At 43.8% G+C, this 23776-nt stretch overlaps 1 protein-coding gene across 14 annotated transcripts in view; it reads right to left on the bottom strand.

Moving 5' to 3' along the window:
• The window catches only part of rfx3 (regulatory factor X, 3 (influences HLA class II expression)), a 651544-nt gene that overhangs the window by 469237 nt on the left and 158531 nt on the right, over window positions 1-23776 (bottom strand). For all 14 annotated transcript variants that reach the window (XM_068030220.1, XM_068030223.1, XM_068030230.1 and 11 more), the window contains one exon: window positions 5527-5579. The gene's annotated coding sequence lies outside the window, so the exon portion shown is untranslated. The remainder of the gene's footprint in view (window positions 1-5526; window positions 5580-23776) is intronic.

The raw sequence follows: 23776 nt of genomic DNA on the forward strand, positions 1-23776 counted from the left end.
CAGCCTGTAGCTCCTTGTAGAATTTCTGCTGAGAGAGAATAGACAGCTCTTTTCTTCAGTAGCCCACCTCACAGTAGAGTGTCTCAAAACTGGTTTCAGCCAGTTTTTGCCAGTTTTACACACAGTTAAATTGAAACATTATACCATGTGGCCTCTCTCCTGCTTTGGCGTAGGGACAGGTGTAGCTGGCACCCTGTGCTCAGTCTTAAAGGCACACTGTTTTCAAACAGAGTCTTAAAGGCACAAACTGTTTTTTAATCCGAGGAGAAAAAAAGAAACAGTTCCGTGACAGAAGCCATGAAGAGACTGCTTGTACTAAAAATGTAATATTAGTGAGGAAATACTTTTTGGGACAAATAGTTCAGGACCATGCTCATGAAGGACTTTATCCTAAAGAAATCCTTTAATGGTAACTCTTTCATTATACACCTTCAGTTTTCTTCAGAGTAAGTTTCACTGATATATTTAACATTTTTAAGCCTGACTGTAAGTCTAGTCAAGGTTGCACAGCAAGAAACCAGATACAATTTTACAATGTATTTCACTACAAAATATAATTTCAGTAGAACATCTTTTTATTAAAATGAAGAAACTGGCAATCATTCATGCATGACCCCCACAGCAGAAAGCCATTTTGTACTATTTGCCTGTCATTTCCATTGCATGTACTGTAAGCAGCTTAGTACTAAATCAATTTTTTTTTGAACTGAAGAAGTTAAATACATTATTATAATGGAATAAAAGGCAATGAATGCTGTGCAGCTCCATTAGGCTTCTTTGTTAAGGAAAAAGGCCAATTATCTGCAGCTGTCAACCGTAAAGACCTGGAACCATTTAAGCTAACATTAGCCTCCACCTGACTAAAACAGGGGCAATTTCTTTTTTCTGAATAACGTAATTTCCTTTTGCTATAAAAGCATGGTAAATACAACAAAATAATACTGACTGAATTCTGTCACAAAGCAATTTTTGAGAACGGATTATGCTGTAAAAGTTTCAAACCAGTTGGCTAAGAAACACTTTGCTACAGAATCACATTTATTGTACAGGAGTAAGTTTCTCACCCGCACCCAGAGAAGAAAGGGAGAAAGAGTCGGTAGGTTTGGGCTACTAACTTAGTTTTTTTTTTAAAGAAGAAATCCTAACCACTAGCTATGTAATGCTGAGAACATTGCACATTGTCGTAGCCAACACATTAAATGAAATCGCAACCAACAATGATTGACAATGCAAAATGTTTATCATGACAAATAAACATATGCAACCTCTTAGAAAATACCAACATCAGTTCTTACAAACATGAAGCAGGCAATTTTACATACCAACAGCAGGCCAATTTGGGACGATAAAATGTAAAAAAAATTTTAAACCCAAACCCAAATGTCCTCAAACCAAGCCCACTCCCACTTCAAGTTTTACAGGAGGTGGGATTGAAGTGGGGGGTGGGGGGGGGGGGGTGGAGAAGGGAGCAACCAAACCGCTCCCAAGAGGCACGTCACTAATTTAAGTTTCTCAATGAGGCTGTGTACTGAAGATTTTATCTGTTGTTACGCCAATGTGTTCTGTTGAATGATAATTTTCTTTGGTGCACAAGCTGGAGATCTGGATTTGTTTTTTTTTTAAAAGACATATTTAAAAAGATAAGTTGCCAACAAAGTCATCTTTTCAGCTTATGATCAACTAGTTTGCTACACTGTATCCTACATTGCAAAGGACTGTGAGGAGAGAAACAAAATGTCTTCTCAGTCCCCAGCAAGAGCCAAGACCCAGAAAGTTTAAAGGAACTACCTGCTCCCTCAGCAAGCAGTGAAATACTGCTAACTGCTATGTTTGAATGACTGTATGACTGTTATGTGACAAGCCCCTCCCCATCTGTGGTTTTAAGCTTGTGTTTTTCTCTGCAGCAGAGGAGAAGCAATTGGACTGACATAAGTGGGGGTTCCTCTCTCTCTCTTTCTCTCCATTCCAGCGTGAAAGCTTTCAAATCCTGCTTGCTGACTGACCACCTCTGGCTACAATCATTCACATCGCTATCTCCAAGAGACTCACCGAACCAGTCATCTACCTCTTCAAACTAAAAGCCTCAGGACTACCGAATTCAGTTAGAAGACAGTAGAATCATCAAACTCCACAGACTGTATATCTTTTTTTATGGACTCTAACTCAACCAACCTACCTTTCTCCTCTCTGTAACCTATTTGTGTATGCATGAGTGAAAGTTGACACGTTGTTTATTATTTTATTAGCTTGGTTTAGGTACAATAAAATGAACCTCTTTCTTTGTTAACTCAAGAAAACCTGTCCAATTGGTTCTTCTTATTATCATGGCAAGTCAGTTCTTTGTAAGTAATCAAACACCTACTGAATTGGCCAGTACATTGACTTTAAGAAAGAATTAAACCTGTACTGGTCAAACATGGAGAGGGAAAAGAAGCTCCTCACTGGACCTGTTCCCAAGAGGCAGGTCACTTATTTAAGTATTTTAACGAGGCTGTGTACCGAAGATTTTATTGGTGTTCCAGGCTGAACATTGGCAGGCCGGGTTTCCTGCTAAATGGAGGTGAGGACTGATGCATTAAAGAGGTAAGTGCCTTTGCCATGTTCTCCCAAGCAAACCTGCAAACCTCATGAGCAATTGTAGCCCCCTTCTCAGCCCCAAGAACATCAGCTCTCCCCGGAATTCCCATCTCTCCCTCCAATCTCTCTCTGATTCCTACGCCCCCCCCCCCCCCCCCACCACCCAGGTTTCCAAATGGAGAACCTGTTTAAAAAAAGCATGAAGTTAAAACTCCACGCCATTAGAACTCCTCCCACTCTCCCTCCCCCACTGATTTGGAAATCCCACAGCAGTAAATAATCAAGTCCAAGGTTAGATTTTATATTCTATTATTAAAGGTGTATTTAGGATCATACAGAAATTCAATAATCATGGGTAGACGGTGCAGAAGATATATTAAAACTGACAGCATTGATCAATAAATGCAAATATACTCAGTGATTTGAATCTCCCCAATCAGTGGGAACAGGGGAGCAGCTAAAATGGAATGGCTCCACTTGCTGCTCCATTACAGTCAATCTGCAATTTTAACAACTGCTGGTTTTGGTGGCAGATGGTGCACCTCCTGGAGTATAGCAAGGGCCTCATGAATAACTGCAAATTGGAGTCTCAGAGCATACATGGGCTCTTATGGAATTTTAACTCACTCAAGTGTCGCGCCTACTATGGCCACCATGCCAGATGAACCTGTCAGGAGGCTAGCAAGGCTCACGAAGGCAATCTTTTAAAAGAAAAAACTTGCCATTGTTACGAGTGCTTCCTTTTTTTGGTAAATTTTGAAGCTTTGTGGTTTAAAACTGAAAAGTAGTCCATGGATTCTTTTTTTAACAAGAGTCACTGAGAGGTTTGGACTGTAAACGGTTACTGGAAGGCACCTGTTTTCAAATAATTACCCAGCAGGGATTGTTTTGACTTGGGGAAAGATGTTTGCAGAGAAGTGATAGGTCAAGATTTACAGGGGTCAGGAGGCTTGACTCCTGATATTGTTTATGGTTTTGCTTTGGACAGTGAGATGTGATATGGACAATGGTTTGAAAAGACAGTTGGAGAAAACTTGCCAAGAGAGCCACACCCAGCTCAGTCTGTTCCAGCTTTGAAAAAGTCCACCAGTTTTCCATCTCTCGAGAAGTTGAGAAGCAAGTGTAAGAGACTGCCTGACACCCTTGTTAATGCATTTTCCCTGGAAAGCCTGCCAAACTGATCTTCAATGTCGCCTGACAAGAATTGTTCTAGGAAGATCCCTGTGACAGCCATCTATACATATTTGGGACGCCAAATCAAAAAATAATCTCCGACATATTTTCATATCTTCTCTTTTCTCTTCAAGAAATAGCAAGTATTTTGGCCAATTTTTAAAAATGTTTTTCTACTAGACCTCTAAAGAGTAAATCTCTATTTTTTCGGTTAACCACATATATATGTGTGTGTGTGTATATATGTCAGGGGCTAAGGTAAAAAGGGAACTTATATATTTCGATTTGTGTGTTTATGCTTTACTTCATTACTCGTTAAAACCTATTTTATAATAAACTCAGAATTTTGTTGTTTATTAAAGAAACCTAGATGATGTGTTTTATTCTGGGATAAAAATAGAGTCTATGATTGGGAAATAATTTAAATATATGTTGTGACCTGTGGAGAAGGGGAACTAGAATAAACAGTGCATTCCTCTCGCCTTGGTCGTAACACCATAGTGAGACCTTACGAAACAGGCAGGTTTCTCCAAAGAACAGAGTGGTTGGATTCAAATCAGTGCTCATGACTTCCCATAAGGGCGGCACAGTGGCGCAGTGGTTAGCACCGCAGCCTCACAGCTCCAGCGACCCGGGTTCAATTCTGGGTACTGCCTGTGTGGAGTTTGCAAGTTCTCCCTGTGTCTGCGTGGGTTTCTTCCGGGTGCTCCGGTTTCCTCCCACATGCCAAAGACTTGCAGGTTGATAGGTAAATTGGCCATTAGCAATTGTCCCTAGTATAGGTAGGTGGTAGGGAAATATAGGGACAGGTGGGGATGTGGTAGGAATATGGAATTCGTGTAGGATTAGTATAAATGGGTGGTTGATGGTCGGCACAGACTCGGTGGGCCGAAGGGCCTGTTTCAGTGCTGTATCTCTAAACTAAACTAAACATATCATTAAGCTCTCAATTTATATTGCTTAGGTAAGGTCAAGTGCATCCGCAAAAGGGAAGGGCAGCTAACCCTGGGGCATTCTTTCATGCCTCCTTGCAGATGGCCCAGAGAGACACTGATCAAAACATGGAAGCAGGTCACTTATCATACTGGTAGCAGGGCTATTTAACTAAAGGAGACAACAGAACAAATGGAGACAACATGCTGAATTTTCCCAGCCCATTGGGGTCAGGTTGGGAGGAGGGAGGGCTGGCAATATAGTGGGGAAAGATGTCGGGAGGGGAGCCTGCATCATCACATCATGGCATATTGCCAGCAGTAGGCACAATTAAAGGCCACTTCCCACCCCACAGGCATTTTATCCATGTCAGGAGTGGCCACCACTACATGGGGAGACTGCCTCATGCAACCTCCCAGCAGGTTACTGGGTGGGGAGTGGGGCTGCTTGAGGGGCACTCTGTGCGCCACCGGTGCACCAATCGCCTGCCTGGCCCTGGCTTCCCCAGAAAAACTCACCTCTCTTCAAGGGCACCTTGCCATTATGGGCCCTCATCCTGGGCCTGATTGAGTCGGCATCTCTGGGAGCAGGCTGCCATCCTCAATTGGATGGCAGCCCCAGCGGTGGCCTGTTAATTGACTGCCCAAGCAAAATGTCACCCCAGGGTCCCATTACCCGCTGGAGCGGGGCTCAGCTCTCGCTTTTGGCGGATGGCGTGCTCCTGGCAGTAGGACATCAGCCTGCACCGAAAAATTCAGCCCAACATTTCAAAAAGTGAGGAATTTGTACACACACCACAAAAAATACACAGCAGAAATCACCAAACTAATACTGCGTACTCACATTGAGACCTCTGCTCTTCAACTCTGGGTTCCGGCACTAGAATTGGCAGAAACCTGGGGAAAAGATGAGGAATAAGAACAAATGAGACATAGGTAAGACTAGTAGCACTCCTATAGCTTATCCAATTCAGATCAGCTGACTGAACAGAAACCAAAGAGCCAACTTAGAACTTGGGCTATTCCTGGTCAGCATGGATCACTACCACGTTGCACAGTGCCTTATCCAACCTGAGACATCAGGAAAGCAGAAGGGTGAGTTACTGCTTGTCTACCAGCTTCTGGGTTGGATTGTCCCTCTTTACCTCCTAAAAGTACAATTTTAATGAGCAATGCAAAAGAAATAATGCATCCAGATATTGAAATTGACCTGGATAACAAGTTAAAAAATTGAAGCTCTGAAAAGAACTTGACTGTCAAAATATATTCTCAACAATTCAATTGTGGCTTTTAAAAGGGAATTAAATAATCTGAAGAGAAAAAAAATTGCAGTTATGGTGAAAAGGTAGGAGAGTGGGATTAGCTGAGTAGCTCTTGCACAGAGCTGGCATAGACACAAAGGGCTGAACAGCCGCCTTCTGTGCTGTAACCATTCTATGTTTCTATGACAATTAATATACTTATTTTCAGTAACGACCAACCAACCTTCTTCACTAGTGCCCTAACTTTAAACTCTCACATGCACCATGACATGTCATCTCTGATGAGCTGCTTCTGAAATTCCTTGCCTTCAGCTCTCTTGTCCCCACCAGATCTCAGAGCACCTTACTGTAAAACTCCCCAGCATACAACAGCCAGCACTGCAACCTCAAATCTGACAGTCACATGCTCAAGCACACATAACTTATCATTGGCCTAACTGTCTGCTGCTAGATCTGGACTGCTCACCTTTGACAGTTGTACCGGCGTGTAAATAGTAAGCGGGTAACAAGAGGTGGAGTGGGGCCTGTTAGGGACAAAGAGGGTAACATATGCTTAGAAGTGCAGGACGACTAATATAGTCAATGAGTATTTTGTATCAGTGTTCACTAAGGAAGAGGAATCTGACAAAATATGGGTAGAAGCGGAGAAAGTAGAGGCAATGATAGGGTACAAATTGAGAGGGCGGAGGTACTAAAAAGGCTGACTATGCTTAGGGTAGATAAGTCACCTGGTCCAGATGGCTTGCATCCCAGGTTGCTAAAGGAAGTGGAGGAGGAGATGGTGGAAGGGCTTGCAATCTTACAATCTTCCCTAGATACCAGGGAGATGCTACAGGATTGGAAAATGGCAAATGTGACACCCTTATTCAACAAAGGGTGTAAGGACTGTCCTAGCAACTACAGTCCAGTTAGTTTAACATCCGTGGTGGGTAAGGTTTTAGAAAAAATAATCAGGGGGGGAAAAAAATCAACAGACACTTGGAGAGGTTTGAGATAATTAAGGACAGCCAGCATGGATTTGTAAAATGGAGATCATCCTCGACTAATCTAATAACATTTTTTGATGAAGTCGTGCTGTATCTCTCGATGACTCTATAAGGTAAAGAAAGGGTATGTGGTGGATGTCGTTTATATGGATTTTAAGAAAGTGTCTGATAAGGTACCACATAAAAGGCTGAATTAACAAATTAACAAAATTTAGGCTCAGGGAATAGGAGGGTCAGTATCCAATTGGATAAAATAAAAAGGACAGAAAACAGCGAGTCATTGTAAATGACTGTTTTTCAGATTAGAGACTGGTAGACAGTTATAATCCCCAAGGGTCACTGCTAGGACCGCTGCTTTTTTTTTTGCTAAATATAAATTACTTGGATCTTGGAATACAGAGCAGAATTTCAAAATTTGCCAATGGCACCAAACTTGGAGGTGTGGCAAATAGCGAAGATGACATGAACCACCCGCAACAGGACACAGATAGGCTAGCAGAATGGGCAGACAAGGGGCAGATGGAATTTAATACTGACAAGTGTGAGATGATGCATTTTGGCAAAAGGAATAGGGAGAGGCAATATATACTTAATGGCACAGTTCTAAAGAGTGTGCAGGAACTAAGGGACCTGGGGTTGCATGTGCATTAATCTTTGAAGGTGGCAAGACATATTGAGAGAGTGGTTAACGAAGGATATGGGATCGTGGGTTTCATAAATAAAGGCATTGAGTACAAAAGCAGGGAGGTTATGCTGAACCTTTATAAAGCTCTGGTTAGGCCTCAACTGGAATACTGCGTCCACTTCTGGTCACCATACTTTCGGATGGATCCTTGAGAGGGTGTAGAGGAGATTTAACAGAATGGTTCCAGGGATTGGGGATTTTAGTTACAATGTTAGGTTATAAAAGTTTGGGTTGTTCTCCTTGGAGAAAAGGATATTGAGCAGAGATTTAATAAAGGTGTACAAGATTATGACAGACTTAGATAAGTTAAACGAGAAAAAACTGTTCCCCATTAACTAATGGTAGAAGGACACCGATTGAAGGTTTTGGGCTAGAGATGCAGGGGAATATGAGGAAGAGCTTTTTTACGCAGTGGTTGGTATGACCTGGAACTCGCTGCCCAAAAGAGTGATGGAAGCAGAGACAATCAATGATTTCAAAAGGAAACTGGATGGCCACTTGAAGAAAATAAACTTGCAGAGCTCCGGGGATCGAGCAGGGGAGTGGGACTGACTGGATAGCTCCATGGAGAGCTGTCATGGACACGTTGGGCCTAATGACCACCTTCTATGCCATAAATGACTAACTCATTGTACTTCAGGATCATCCTAGAGGGCAAGGACAACCCCAAACTGCTCATCTCCACCACAGACTGATTGGAAGTATTGTTGATGAAATCAAGTAGGGATGATATGTTACAATTGTGTAGGATATTATTGTTGATTTTGACTAGGGTATTTTCTCTGCTATGCGCAAGACAAAAACAGATTGGAGGAACTTGAACATGCGTGAAAACATTAGGTTTAATATAAATTTCCATTAGCAACCACTTCCCTAACACACTCACATATCTCAAAGTCTCAATGAATGCAATAAATGGAATAGGGTTTAAAAAAGCTTCAGTGGAGCCAAAAACTAAACGCACCCCACGTGGACGATGCTCACATATCTAAAGGTTTAATTTAATGCAATAAACGGAACTGCACTTAAAAATGAGCTCCAGTACTCCACCTACCAGTGTCTCCATGTGCGCCATAGCAGAGACCAGCAATATGTTTGCAGTCAAAAGTAGTATCTTTATTGTAACAGCATTTCTTTAAATACAGGATTTCTAGTTATTCTTTCACCAAAGACTTTACTAGAATCTAAATTTTTAAAAATTCTTTCACAGGATGTGGGCGTCGCTGGCTAGGCCAGCATTTATTGCCCAACCCTAATTGCCCTTGAGAAGGTGGTGGTGAGCTGTCTTCTTGAACCACTGCAGTCCATGTGGGGTAGGTTAAAAAGGGAGTTCCAGGATTTTGACCCAGCAACAGTGAAGGAAGGGCGATATAGTTCCAAGTTAGGATGGTGTGTGGCTTGGAGGGAAACTTGCGGGTGGTGGTGTTCCCATGCATCTGCTGCCCTTGTCCTTCTAGGTGGTAGAGGTCGCGGGTTTGGAAGGTGCTGTCAAAGAAGCCTTGGTGAGTAGCTGCAGTGCATCTTGTAGATGGTACACACTGCTCCCACTGTGCTTCAGTGGTGGAGGGAATGAATGTTGAAGGTGGTGGCTGCGGTGCCAATCAAGCGGGATGCTTTGTCCTGGATGGAGTCTAATTTCTTGAGTGTTGCTGGAGCTGCACCCATCCAGACAAGTGGAGAGTATTCCATCACAATCCTGACTTTTGCACTGTAGATGGTGGACAGGCTTTGGGGAGTCAGGAGGAGAGTTACTCGCCGCAGAATTCCCAGCCTTTGACCTGCTCTTGTAGCTACAGTACTTATATAGCTGGTCCAGTTCAGTTTCTGGTCAATGGTAACCCCCCAGGATGTTGATGGCGGGAGATTCAGCAATGGTAATGCTATTGAATGTCAAAGGGAGAAGGTTGGATTCTCTCTGGTTGGAGATGGTCATTGCCTGATACTTGTGTGGCACAATTTAACTTGCCAATTATCAGCCCAAGCCTGAATGTTATCCAGGTCTTACTACATATGGACATGGACTGCTTCAGTACCTAAGGTGTCGCGAATGGTGCTGAACATTGTGCAGTGAACATCCCCACCTCTGACCTGATGATGGAGGGAAGGTCATTGATGAAGCAGCTGAACATGGCTGGGCCTAGGACACTACCCTGAGGAACTCAGCCCACAAACTTCACAGTGGTCTTTTTTCAGCAAGTCTCCCTCTGCGGGTTCAGGGGAAAAATCCTGATCAGTAATGATTCCTGGAAGATTTACTCTGTAAATCCATTTCAGTGTACAGGTTTCTATCTGTCGGCATGAAGCGTTCTTTATGTCGGTTGGTGTGTTGCTCCTTAGGTTGTCCGTCCTATATTGGATGAGCCTGGAGAAAAACTCCCTAAAGTTTTGCTTGTGTAAAAACATTGGGTTTAAAATGGCACCAAAAAGTAAATGTGTCCAACGTGGACAACGCTCACATATCTTAAAGTTTAATGGAATGCAATAACCAGAACTGGGTTTAAAAAAATTGAAGTTTGAAAATTGCAATTAGCAACCACTTCACTGAAAAAACATTTTTCACCTCCATCAGTTTAGTGCATTACTCTGAAGCAATTCTACAGCTTTTGCACTCAGCTGGCCAGTCAGTGCCCTCCTGATAAATATTCTCATGCAGCTAAGAATCTTAAGAAGAAAAGGCCATTAACACCCTGTAATTTGCACTGTTGCTGACTCCCACTAAAGACAAAAAAGATTTGTATCGATTCAGCACTCTCTTGTGTGTTTTGAATGTCCCAAAGCAACTCGCGTAGAATTAATTATCTGGTCCAATTCTATAAGATAAAGTGGCAAACATTTAGTGCACAGCAAAGTTCCACCAATTACAGTCAGGTGTTTTAAAACTTGCAGATAGCAACCACTTCACTAAAACCACTTGCATGGCAGAGATTAGAGGGGCCAGACCTGGTTATAAACAGGGGACCTCACACTTTACTCCAGGTGCCTTGCATCAGATGGATCAAAAAATGTAATATGCAGTACACTCAATACTCAAATGTTACAATAAAGTTTTAAAATATCTAATTAACCAACTGTAATCTCACAGGTGCAGAACAGCCTCACCTAACATAAAGCACTCACGAAGCAAGGCCCACAAACCTACAAACATTCGAATTAGGAGCAGGAGGTGGCCATTCAGCCCCTTTGAGCCTGCTCTGCCATTTAATAAGATCATGGCTGATCTGACTGTGGCCTCAACCCTTTGACTCCCTTGTTAGTCAAGAATTTATCGACCTCTGCCTTAAAAATATTCAATGCCCCTGCCTCCACCGTTCTCCAGGAAAGCGGGTTCCAAAAGACTCACAACCCTTTGAGAGAAAAAATTTCTCCTCATCTCCGTCTTTAAATAGGCGACTCCTTATTTTTAAACTGTGTCCCCTAGTTCTAGTCTCTCCCACAAGGAGAAACATCCTCCCTGTCAAGTCCCCTCAGGATCTTATAAGTTTCAATAAGATCACCTCTCATTCTTCTAAACTCCAATGGATATAGACACAACCTGTCCAATCTTTCTTCATAAGATGACCACCAACCGCCCACCCCCAATCCCAGTATCAGTCGAGTGAACCTTCTCTGAACTACCTGAGAGTGGTCCTTTTTTTAAGCAAGTCTCCCTCTACGGGTGCGGGAGAAAATTCTTGATCAGTAATAATTCCATGAAGGTTTACTTTGTAAATCCGTTTCAGCGTATAGGTTTCTCTCTGTCAGTGTGCAGTATAAATGGGTGCCCACAGACTCGGTGGGCCGAACGGCCTGTTTCAGTGCTGTATCTCCAAATAAATAAATGCGTTCTTGTTGCCCAGGATACAGCCACTCAGACTGAGGATCGAGAGATACATTGTTGCTGACTGACGTTTGAAACTAATTGAAAAACTGGCTTTGGAAAGACAGTTAACAGAGAAACAGACAGACAGCTGGACCAGCATGTACTGAAGGAAATGAGAGCTATCTCTCAGTTTATTTAAATCTTATTTATTATACTCTCAGAATTCTGATGTCAAGCCAGATTAATTTCTTAATAAAGAAAATAACCAATTCCTTTAACTACTGAACTGTAACTGTTGGATTCATCGCTGGAGAAGGAAAGCATCCCTTTAAGTGCTGAAGTAGACTACTGTTGAAAAACTTTTTTTTTCCCCATCGGACGGCTGTGAGGACTTCAAGCAACCTTGAACTATTCCACATTGGAAGATTTCACTTCGGCAGGAGCGTAAATATGCAAAGACACTTTTTTTTCCTATTTTAAATGTTGTTTATATCTTAGTAGTGTTTAAGAATTTAGTTTTTCTAATTAAACAGTTAATTTGTTGATCTAAAGACACCTGGTTTTATTAGCCATATTCGGGGGTTAATAGATGGTACAATTTGGCTGAGTCTCTCTTTAATTTGGAAAGTTTAAAATGATATGTTAGGCGATCTGTGGAGGGACGGGATTGAATCAACAGTGCCTTTCTCTCACCATAATCAGAATCGTATATTTTGATTGGGGGCTTTGACTTGAGTGGTCAGTCATAACATATTAATCAGGTTTCTCGTCCAGGATGTGAATCATATATTAATTGAGGGCTCACTCAAGATTGAATCATATATTCATTGGGGGCTTGCTCGAGATTGAATCATATTTAATTTGGTGGCTTCCGTCTGGGATCGGAATCAGACTAATCTGGAGGGCTCGCATTTGAAATCATATTAATTACTCGTCTCTGAGATAACATATTTAAATTGGGGTCCTGCATTTGGCATCATATTTCTCTCGAGTCTGTGATTATAGCAATTGGAAACTCTATTGTTGGGATCTAAATCTAACACCAATTCCAAAGAAATTAAAAGAATCAGGTCTCTTGTATACTAAGGTACAGTCTATACCTTATAATGGCATTAGTGGTTGTAGCAGAGTTTTTGGAAAAGCAGAATGTTTCCGAGTGGCTTGATAACTTTAACTAAGAACAAATTATAAGAATTGGCAGCGAAATTTGGGTTGGAATTGAAATCAGGTGCCAAAAAAGTAGAGATAATTGACATAATAGCTGAACATCTGGAATTAGTGCAAGAAAATGATGACGATGATGAAGCTGAAGGGGAATACGAGGAACAAGAAAGGGAATACGAGAGACAAGAAAATAGTAGGTCCGAGAGTGATGCAATGGAATTGGCTAGGATTCAGTTAGAAACGAAAAATCTGGTACTTCAACAGGAAAAAAGCAATAGCAATAAGAAAACTTGAATTGGAGGACAGGGAGAAAGAGAGGGAATTTAGGCTAAAAGAGATGGAACTAAACAATCGGGTCAGGAAGAATCTGAATTTAGATCAGGACTCAGTGAGAAGTTGTTTAAATTTATACAGGCTCTTCCTAGGTTCGAGGAAAGGATGTAGAGGCATTTTTCATACCCTTTGAAAAAAATAGCCAAATAGATGAAATGGCCGAAAGAAATCTGGACATTGTTTTGTCAGGGCAGGCTGGTAGGCAGAGCTCATGAAGCATATGCCATGCTTCCTGAAGAGGCTTCTGCAGATTATGAGATGTCAAAAAAGACTCTTCTTGCTGTGTATGAGTTAGTCCCTGAAGCTTATCATCAGAAGTTTAAGAACTTACGGAGATTGGCTGGGCAGACATATTTAGAATTTGAGAAGGTGAAGCAAATTACTTTTGACCATTGCACACAGGCATTAAGGCTAGAAACCAGGGTGTGGCGGAGGGAATGATCCCTTTGGAATGCTGACAATTTCCACCCTTCTCTCACCTTTACATGGTCCACCTCAAGACACTTCCCTTCCCTTCCTCGACTTCTCTGTCTCCATGTCTGGGGATAAGCTGTCTACTAATATTTATTTTAAGCCCACTGACTCCCACAGCTACCTCGACCACACTTCTTCACACCCTGCCTCCTGGAAGGACTCCATTCCATTCTCCCAGTTTCTCCGTCTCCGATGCATCTGCACTGATGATGCAACCTTCCACGACAGCGCCTCTGATATGTCTTCCTTTTTCCTCAACCAAGGATTCCCCCCCACTGTGGTTGACAGGGCACGCGACCGTGTCCGGCCCATTTCCCGCACCTCTACCCTCACCCCTTCCCCTCCCTCCCAGAACTGCGACAGGGTTCCCCTTGTCCTCACTTTCCACCCTACCAGCCTCCACATCCAAAGGATCATCCTCTGCCATTTCCGCCACATCCAGCGTGATGCCACTACCAAATACATCTTCCCCTCCTCTCCTGTCAGCATTCCAAAGGGACCATTCTCTCCGTGGCACCCTCGTCCACTCCTCCATTACCCCCAACATCTAATCCCCTTCCCATGGCAACTTCCCATGCAATTGCAGGAGGTGTAACACCTGTCCTTCCACCTCCTCTCTCCTCACTATCCAAGGCCCTAAACACTCAGGTGAATAAGCCATTTACTTGTACTTCTTTCAATTTAGTATACTGTATTCGCTGCTAACAATGTAGTCTCCTCGACATTGGGGAGACCAAACGCAGATTGGGTGACCGCTTTGCGGAACACCTCCACTCAGTCCAAAAGCATGACACAGATCTTCCGTTTGCTTACCATTTTCACATACCATCCCCCCAACCCCCCTGCTCTCATGCCCACATATCTGTCCTGGGCTTGTTGCAGTGTTCCATTGAACATCAACGCAAGCTCAAGGAATAGCATCTCATTTACCAATTAGGCACGCTACAGCCGGCCGGACTGAACATTGAGTTCAATCATTTCAGAGCATGATGGCCCCCCTTTTTATTTTTAGTTATTTTTTCTATTTTATTATTTATTATTCTTTATTTGTTTATTTTATTTCAGTTTGTTTCATCATTCATTTTTTTTACCATGTGCCTACCCACTTTTTTTTTCATGTTTGTGCTTTGGGCCAGGGCTGTCCATTTTTCTATCAATTAACACCCTCTCTGCACTAATGCTTTGTCTTTCAGCACACCATTAACATACCATTTGCCTTTGCTCCATGACCTTCTGGTCAGTTATTCTCTGTGACCCTCTGTCCTATCAACACCTTGCCTTTTGTTATCTCTTGCCCCAACCCTGCTTTATTTGTTTAAAACCTATTACATTTCTAACATTTGCCAGTTCTGAAGAAGGGTCACTGAACTGAAACGTTAACTCTGCTTCTCTCTCCACAGATGCTACCAGACCTGCTGATTATTTCCAGTATTTCTTATTTTTATTGGAGATGAGGTGGTAGCTTGCAAGGACGGAGGGGCCAAGAGTAGGTTGACGGCAGATTTCAAGGGGATGGAGCAATAGCTGGGGAGAGGGAACCATTAACAATATCAGATTTATTTCATAAGATTTACAAATAATAGTTTGTTTAAATCTTCAAATGACATTAGCAGGCTTAAAAGTGGATAAATCCCTAGGCCCAGATGAGGTGCATCCCAGGCTGTTATGTGAGGTAAGGGGCTCTGACACAAATTTTCGGATCCTCTCTCGCCACAGGAGAGGTGCCAGAGGACTGGAGGACAGTGAATGTGGTACCATTATTCAAGAAGGGTAGCAGGGATAGACCAAGTAATTACAGGCCGGTGTATCTAACATCAGTGGCTGGGAAACTACTGGAAAAAATTCTGGGGGACAGGATTAATCTCCACTTGGAGAGGCAGGGATTAATCAGGGATAGTCAGCACGGCTTTGTCAGGGGGAGATCATGTCCAACTAACTTGATTGAATTTTTTGAGGAGCTGACTAGATGTGTAGATGAGGGTAAAGCAGTTGATGCAGTCTACATGGACATCAGTAATGGTTTTGATAAGGTCCCGCATGGGAGCTTGGTCAAGAAGGTAAGAGCCCATGGGATCCAGGGCAATTTTGCAAATTGGATCCAAAATTGGCTTAGTGGCAGGAGGCAGAGAGTGATGGTCGAGGGTTGTTTTTGTGATTGGAAGCCTTTGACCAGTGGTGTACTGCAGGGATCGGTGCTGGGACCCTTACTGTTTGTAGTGTACATTAATGATTGAGACGTGAATACAGGACGTATGATCAGTAAGTTCGCAGATGACACGAAAATTGATGGTGTCATAAATAGTGAAGAGGAAAGCCTTAGATTACAGGACGATATAGATGGGCTGGCAAGATGGGCGGAGCAGTGGCAGATGGAATTTAATCCTGTGAAGTGTGAGGTGATGCATTTTGGGAGGACTAACAAGGCAAGGGAATATACAATGGATGGTAAGACCCTAGGAAGTACAGAGGGTTAGAGGGACCTTGGGTGTACTTGTCCATAGATCACTGAAGGCAGTAGCACAGGTAGATAAGGTGGTTAGGAAGGCATATGGCATACCTGCCTTTATTAACCAAGGCACAGAGTATAAGAGCAGGGAGTTATGATGGAGCTGTATAAAACTAGTTAGGCCACAGCTTGAGCACTGTGTACAGTTCTGGGCGCCTCACTATAGGAAGGGATGTGATTGCACTGAAGTGGGTGCAGAGGAGATTTCACCAGCCTGGGCTGGAACATTTCAGCTATGAAGAGTAACTGGACAGGCTCGGATTGTTTTCCTTACAGCAGAGAAGGCTGATGGCAGACCTGATTGAGCTACACAAAATTATGAGGGACATAGATAGACAGGAAGAAACTTTTTCACTTAGAGGTGGTGTCAATAACCAGGGGGCATAGATTTAAGATGAGAGGCAAGAGGTTAGAGAGGATTTGAGGAACATTTTTTTCACCCAGAGGATGGTTGGAATTTGGAACACACTGCCTGAAGGGGTAGTAGAGGCAGATACCCTCACAACATATAAGTGATATTTAGATGAGCACTTGAAAAGCCATAGCATACAAGGCTATGGACCAAGTGCTGGAAAATGGGATTAGAACAGATAGAGGCTTGATGGCCGGCATGGACACGATGGGCCGAAGGGCCTGTTTCTGTGCTGTATGACTCTATGAAATCTGCCATCCTTACCTAGTCTGGCCTACATGTGACTTCAGACCTGCAGAAATGTGGTTGACTCTTAACTGCCCTCTGAAATGGCCTAGCAAGCCACTCAGGTGTCAACGACAATTAGGGATGGGCAACAAATGTTGGCCTTGCCAGACGTCCACATCCCATGAAACAATAAATGAAAATTCACCATCCTTTTGTTTTTTTTGACTGCTACTCTGCATTGGTTGGACATCATATGCCAACAAACTCAGATTCAACATTAGCTATTTCAACACTATTCATGGAATGTGTGCATTGCCAATTTTCATTCCTATGTGAGGTTAATGGATCTTTCATTGACTGTCTATTTTGTCCCCCTTCTTTAACGTTGGCTTGTCCAATTATATTGGCACCTTTCCAGTATCCACTGACTCCCTTATAATAGTTGTAAATACAGGACAAATCTTCTCCCTAGTCTCTCATTACTCAGAAAAATACCATTTATCTGTTGGGATTTACTGCTTTTGAGAGATCTTGGCCTGTCTAAAACTCATTTGCATTGCAGTCATTAACTTTGCCTATTCAATGAATGATGCATTCCTCATGTCAATACTTAGAAAAAATAATTTTGCTGTGCTCATTCTGTTTCAAACTCCCCTGCACCTTTTATGCACCTCAACTCTTATCCGATTGCTCTCTTACTGCTGAAGTACAGAGTACATGAATTACTGTTCTGTTCAGCCTAGCTTATTTTCCAGGTCTCTCTTTGCTCCTTTGATCTTCATACTATTGCAGATTTGCATGTTCGTATAGTATCCCAGTGGACCACTTCCCCTGTATTTCAGAAGGTTTTGTGGAGGTACATGTTTTCTTTTGTTTCACTTTTAACTTGTCTATTACAACAAATTTTGAGTCATGCTTGTTTAGTGTGGGCTTGCTGATTCTAGGGGGCAGGATTTTCCTTCCAGGGGAGGAAAATGGAAGTCAAGAATGTAGCCAGGCCCTGAACCCACCCCGGGGAGAGGGGAAAAACAGCAACCGGCCCCGATTTTGACAGGGGCACCTCCTTAATTGGTCTGGAGACAGGTTTGGTGTCCAGTTAGCAGCCGCGGAGCAGCCGCGGAGCAGGAACGGAGAGGGGACTGTTCAAGTGTGGGCGTGATTTAGAAAGACCATGACAGCCATTACTGTGAATGCCATTTCACTGCTTCACCTTCAGTTTGGAAGATCAAAGAATCATGTAATGTAATAGGAGAGTCCTGGAACCCAGGCTGGGCAGCCCTTCGATTCACAGATGCAGACCTGGAGTTCCTCCTCAAAGCCATAAGGAAGAGGAGAGATGTCCTCTTTCCAGAGGGTGGCAGGAGGAGTCCACCCACCCAGAGTGAGCAGGCCTGGATGGAGATAGCTGACAGTCAACAGAAGGAGTATGGAGCGCAGAAAGTGGATCCAGTAGGAGGAGGTTTAATGACATGATGTGCTCTGGCAAGGTGACTGCAACCACCAACCCTCAGGACAGGCCTCTGGGTATCCACCCTTCAACAGACACACCAGCTGAGGAGCTGCAGGGCACATGCTGCTCCTGAACATGAGAGGAGTGTGCGCCCAGGGCACCCAATGACCCCTCAGAATGGCTCAGAGCCATAGTGTTGCTGAAGACCTGCCAACACTGAAACATGCAGCTTCTAATGAGCAGCAGTTCGCTTTGGCCATAGAGGCCAGCAGTGGATTATCGCTCTCTCAGTCTTTTGTCCTTGCAGGAGAAACAGGCCCATAATGCCTAGGAGAGTGCCCAGTCAGGAGGAGGGGCTCCCTACCTACATGTCATTACCACCATGGACAGGTGGAACGGTAGTGATCATAATTCAGCTAGATTTTACGTAGTTATGGAAAGGAACAAAGATAGACCAAGAGTAAAAGTTTCAAATTGCAGAAAGACTAGAACAATGTCAGAACAGTGGAGGTAGTCAAGAAGCAGGTAAAAGGGCTCAAAACAAATACGCTCCCACAAAAGATAAAGGGTAGGACTCCCAAATCCAGGCCCTCTTGGATGTCAAGAGAATACAGAGTAGGATAAGGCAAAAAAGGAAACTTGTCAGATATCAAGAGCTCAATACTATAGAAAGCCCAGAGGAGGACAGAAAGTGCAGGGATGAAATTAAAAAGATTATGAAAGCAAAGAGAGGGCATAAAAAAATTGGCAAGTGAAATCACAGAAAACCCAAAGAAGTTTTATCAATATATAAAGAACAATTGAATAACTAAGCAAAGAGTAGGGCTGATTAGAGACCAAAAAGGTAACTTCTGCATGAAGGCAGAAGACGTGGGCATAGTTCTTCGCGAATACTTTGCGTTTGTCTTCACAAGAGAGGGGTCGATGCCGACATTGTGCTTAAAAAGGATGAGTGTGAAATATTGCATGTGATAAACATAGTGAGAGAGGAAGTATTAAGAGGGTTAAGCATCTTTGAAAGTGGATAAATCGCTAGGCTTGTATGAAATGTATCCCCAGCTGCTAAGAAATTGTTGTAAAAACCCAGCTGCTTCACTAATGTCCTTTAGGGAAGGAAACCTGCCGTCCTTATCTGGTCTGGCCGACATATGATTCCAGACGGGCATCAATGTGATTGACTCTTAACAGCTCTCTGAAATAGCCTAACAAGCCATTCAGTTGCATCAAAACTGCTATGAAAAAGTCAAATAAGAATAAAACAAAACAGACCAGCCATCATCACCTTGGCATCAGATACAACAAAGGCTCACCCAGCCCAGTCAACCCTGTAAAGTCCTCCTCACTAACATCTGGGGACTTGTGCCAAATTTGTGAGAGCTATCCCACAGACAGGTCAAGCAACAGCCTGACAGTCAGACTCACCGAATCATACCTTACAGCTCATGACTCAGAACTCCTCCAATACTATCCCTGGGTATGGCCTGTCGTACCAGAGGTGTCAGCACAGTAATATACAGTCGGAAGGGAATGGCCATGCGAGTCCTCAACATTGACTCCAAACCCCATCAATTCTCATGGCATCTGATCAAATATGGGCAAGAAAGCCTCCTGCTGATCACGGGCTGCCCTCCTTCCACGTTGAACACAACTTGGAAGAAGCATTGAGGGTAGCAAGGGCACAGAATGTGTGCTGGGTAGGGACTTCAATGTTCATCACCAAAAGTGACTCAGTAGCACCACAACTGACGGAACTGGCTGAGTCCTGAAGAACATAACTGTCAGACTGGGCTTGCGGTAGGTGGTGAGAGAACCAACACTAGGGAAGAACCTACTTGACCTCGCCCTCACCAATCTACCTGCCGTAGATGCTTCTGTCCATGACAGTATTGGTAGGAATGACTAGTGCACAGTCCTTATGGAGACGATGTCTGGTCTCCACATTGAGGATACACTTCATCGTGTTGTGTGGCACTGCCACTATGATAAATAGGACAGATTTAGAATAGATCTAGCAACACAAAACTGGACATCCATGAGGGACTGTGGGCCATCAGTATCAGCAGAATTGTACTCCACCACAATCATGGGCTGGCATAGCCCTCACTCTACCATTAAGCCAAGGGACCAACCCTTATTCAATGAGTAGAGGAGAGCATGCCAGGAACATCACCGGGCATACCTAAAAATGAGATACCAACCTGGTGAAGCTACAACACAAGACTACAAACATGCTAGACAGCAGAAGCAGCATGCTATGGACAGAGCTAAACAATCCCACAACCAATGGATCAGATCAAAGTTCTACAGTTCTGCCACATCCAGTTGTGAATGGTGGTGGGCAATTTAACAATTAACAAGAGGAGGAGGCTCCACAAACATCCCCATACTCAATGAAGGTGGAGCCCAGCACGTCAGTGTAAAAGACATGGTTGAAGCATTTGCACCTATCTTCAGCCAGAAGTGCCGAGTGGGTGATGCATCTTGGCCTCCTCCCGCAGTCCCCAGCATCACAGATGACAGTCTTCAGCCAAATCAATTCACTCAATGTGATATCAGGAAATGGCTGAATGCAGCAAATGCAATGGGCCCGGACAGCAACCCAGCTGCAGTACTGAAGATTTGTGCTACAGAACTAGCAGTGCCCTTAGCCAAGATGTTCTAGTACATCTGCAACACTGGCATCTGCCCAACAATGTGGAAAATTGCCCAGGTATGTCCTGTTCACAAAATTCCAATCCAGCAATTATTGCCCCATCAGTCTACTCTCGATCATCAGCAAACCGATGGAAAGTGTTATTGACAGTGCTATCAAGCAGCACTTACTCAGAAACAACTGCAAATCGATGCTCAGTTTGGGTTCTGCCAGGACCACTCAGCAGCAGATCTCATTACAAGCAATTACGGCACAAACATGGAAAAAAGGGCTGAACGCAAGAGGTGAGGTCAGAGTAACTACACTTGACATCAAAGCAGCATGTGACCGAGTGTAGCATCAAGGAGCTCTAGTAAAATTGAAGTCAGTGGAATATCGGGTAAAAATCCACTGTGTGGAGTCAAACCTCGCATGAAGGAAGATGGTTGTGGTCGTTGGAGGTCAATCACCTCAGCCCCAAGACAATCGCTGCAGGAGTTCCTCAGGACAGCGCCCTGGGCCCAACCATCTTTAGCTACTTCGTCAATGACCTTCCTTCAAACATAAGGTCAGAAGAGGGATGTTGTCTGATGATTGCACAGTGTTCAGTAGCATTCACAACTCCTCAGATAATGAAGCTGTTCGTGCCCCCATGCAGCAAGACCTGAACAACATTCAGGCTTGGGCTGTTAAGTGGAAAGTAACATTCACACCACACAACTGCCAGGCAACGACCATTCCAACAAAAAAGAATCTAACTATCTCCCTTTTACATTCAACTGCTTGACCATCAACATCCTGGGGTTGGGGGGCGGGGTTGGGGGGGGAGGTTACAACTGACCAGAAACTTAACTGAACCAGCCACATAAATACTAAGGCTACAATAGTGGGTCTGAGGCTGGAAATTCTGCAGCCAGTAACTCACCTCTTGACTCCCCAAAATATGTCCATCATCTGCAAGGCACAAATCAGGAGTGTGATGGAATACTTCCCACTTACCTAGATGAGTGCAGCTCCAGAACAGTCAAGAAGCTAGACATCATCCAAGACAAAGTAACCTGCTGTTCAGCACTCCATCCATCACCTTAAACATTCACTCTCCCCATCACCAACACACAGTGGCAGCTGTGTGCAGCATCTACAAGATGCACTGCAGCAACCCACCAAGGCTCCTTCTTCAGAACCTTCAAAACCCGCAACCTCTACCCCCTAGAAAAACCAGGGCAGCAGACACATGGGAAAACCACCCACCTGCTAGTTCTCCTCCAAGGGCTGGATTTTTCCTGCGGGCTTCAGGTACCCACCATCAGGTGCAAATGGGGATCAGAAGCCCGCACTTTGTGGGAACAGTCACTCACTTATACTTTTCCCGAATTGGCCAATGAATGGCCAGAGGGTGGGTCTCTGTCCAATTAAGGATGGAGGGTGGGCTCTTGATGCTTAAGGGCCAATCAAAGGCCCTTCAGCTTGGAAGCTGCAGCAGGATGCCATGTGAGGGAGAGGGTGTCCCAAAATGGAGAGGCCCCCTCTCCAACTTTTTTAAAATAAAAAAAAGATCCAGCGGTCTGGCCACACTGTTGGGGAGGGAAGCCCTCCACAGGGCAGCTGCAGCTGAACCCAGGCAGTAGGGAGGCCTCTATGCCTGCCTGGAGTATTGCCCCCTATGTCTGCCGTGGGGGGTTGTGGGGGGCTGCCTCTGGGCAGCTGCATGTCCCCTGCTTGCGCCTGTGGAGACCTGGAGGCCAATTGGAAAACCCCAGTCAGCCTCCAACAATTGATCTTAAGTGGCCATTAACAGGGTCAATTTGCTACCCACCACTTGCAGGTGGGTACACCTGTCACTCGCCCATCCCACGTCTGAAGAAAATGGTCTGGGGGTGGGATAGAACCAGGGAACCAGGTGCAGGCGCTATTTCTAGTGCCCACCTGCCTCCGTGCCTGCTCCTGGCAGGGCCTAAAAATTCAATGCCAAATCACACACCATCCTGACTTGGAAATATATCACCATTCCTTCACTATCACTGGGTCAAAATCCTGGAACTGACTACTAAACAGTACTGTGGGTATACCAACACCACATGGACTGCAGTGGTTCAAGGCAGCAGCTCACCACCACCCTCTCAAGGGCAATTAGGGATGGGCAATAAATGCTGGCCTTGCCAGCAATGCCCACATTCCATGCACGAATTTTAAAAAAAGCAACAAGGGAGGAAATAGCAACGGCTCTGAGCATCCTTTTCTATACCTCTGTGACTACAGGTGTGGTGCCGGAGAACTGGCAGACTGCTAATATTGTCTCGTTGTTTTCAAAAAGGAGGAAAGAATAGACCGAGTAATTACAGGCCTAACCTCAGCCTAACCTCAGAAGTGGGCAAATTATTGGAAAAAATTCTAAGGGACAATAGAAATCATCATTTGCAAAAGTATGAATTAATCAAGGGCAGCAGGCATGGATTTATTAAGGGAAGGTCATGTCTAACTAACTTGATTGAATTCTTTGAGGAGGAAACAAGGGGAGTTGATGAGGGTAGTGCATTTGATGTAGCTTCCATTGATTTTACCAAGGCTTTGACAAGGTCCCATGTGGCAGAAAAGTAAAAACCCCACAGGATCTAACGGCAAGTGGTAAATTGAATCCAAAATGAGTTCAGTGGCAGGAAGCAAAAGGTAATTGGTCAACAGATGTTTTAGTGACTGGGTTCCGAAGAAGGGTCACTGACCCGAAACGTTAACTCTGCTTCTCTTTCCACAGATGCTGCCAGACCTGCTGAGTGAATCCAGCATTTCTTGTTTTTGTTTCAGATTTCCAGCATCCGCAGTATTTTGCTTTTATTATAACCTGGTATATTAGGTTCCCAGTCCCGACGATATTGCAGCCAAATCTTGGTAATCACTACCATGTCATAGCCTCCAAATTCAATTTGCGCCTGCAATTTATTTAACTTGTTCCTTATATTCCATGCATTTGTATAAATAACGCCACAATGGCCAGACACCCTAACCTGGCCTTCTGCTCAAATGTTTTACTCACACATTTCTTATTTCTCTCTCCTGGTTTAATTACTTTACTTTTTTTAATTTTTCCTTTGCCTGTCATGCCAAAAGCACAATTTCTATCCATTCAAATTATTACTTATACTACATTTTCAGCCTGAGTCCTCAC

This window comes from Heterodontus francisci, chromosome 4 (genome assembly GCF_036365525.1).
Source record: "Heterodontus francisci isolate sHetFra1 chromosome 4, sHetFra1.hap1, whole genome shotgun sequence".
Lineage (NCBI taxonomy): Eukaryota > Metazoa > Chordata > Chondrichthyes > Heterodontiformes > Heterodontidae > Heterodontus > Heterodontus francisci.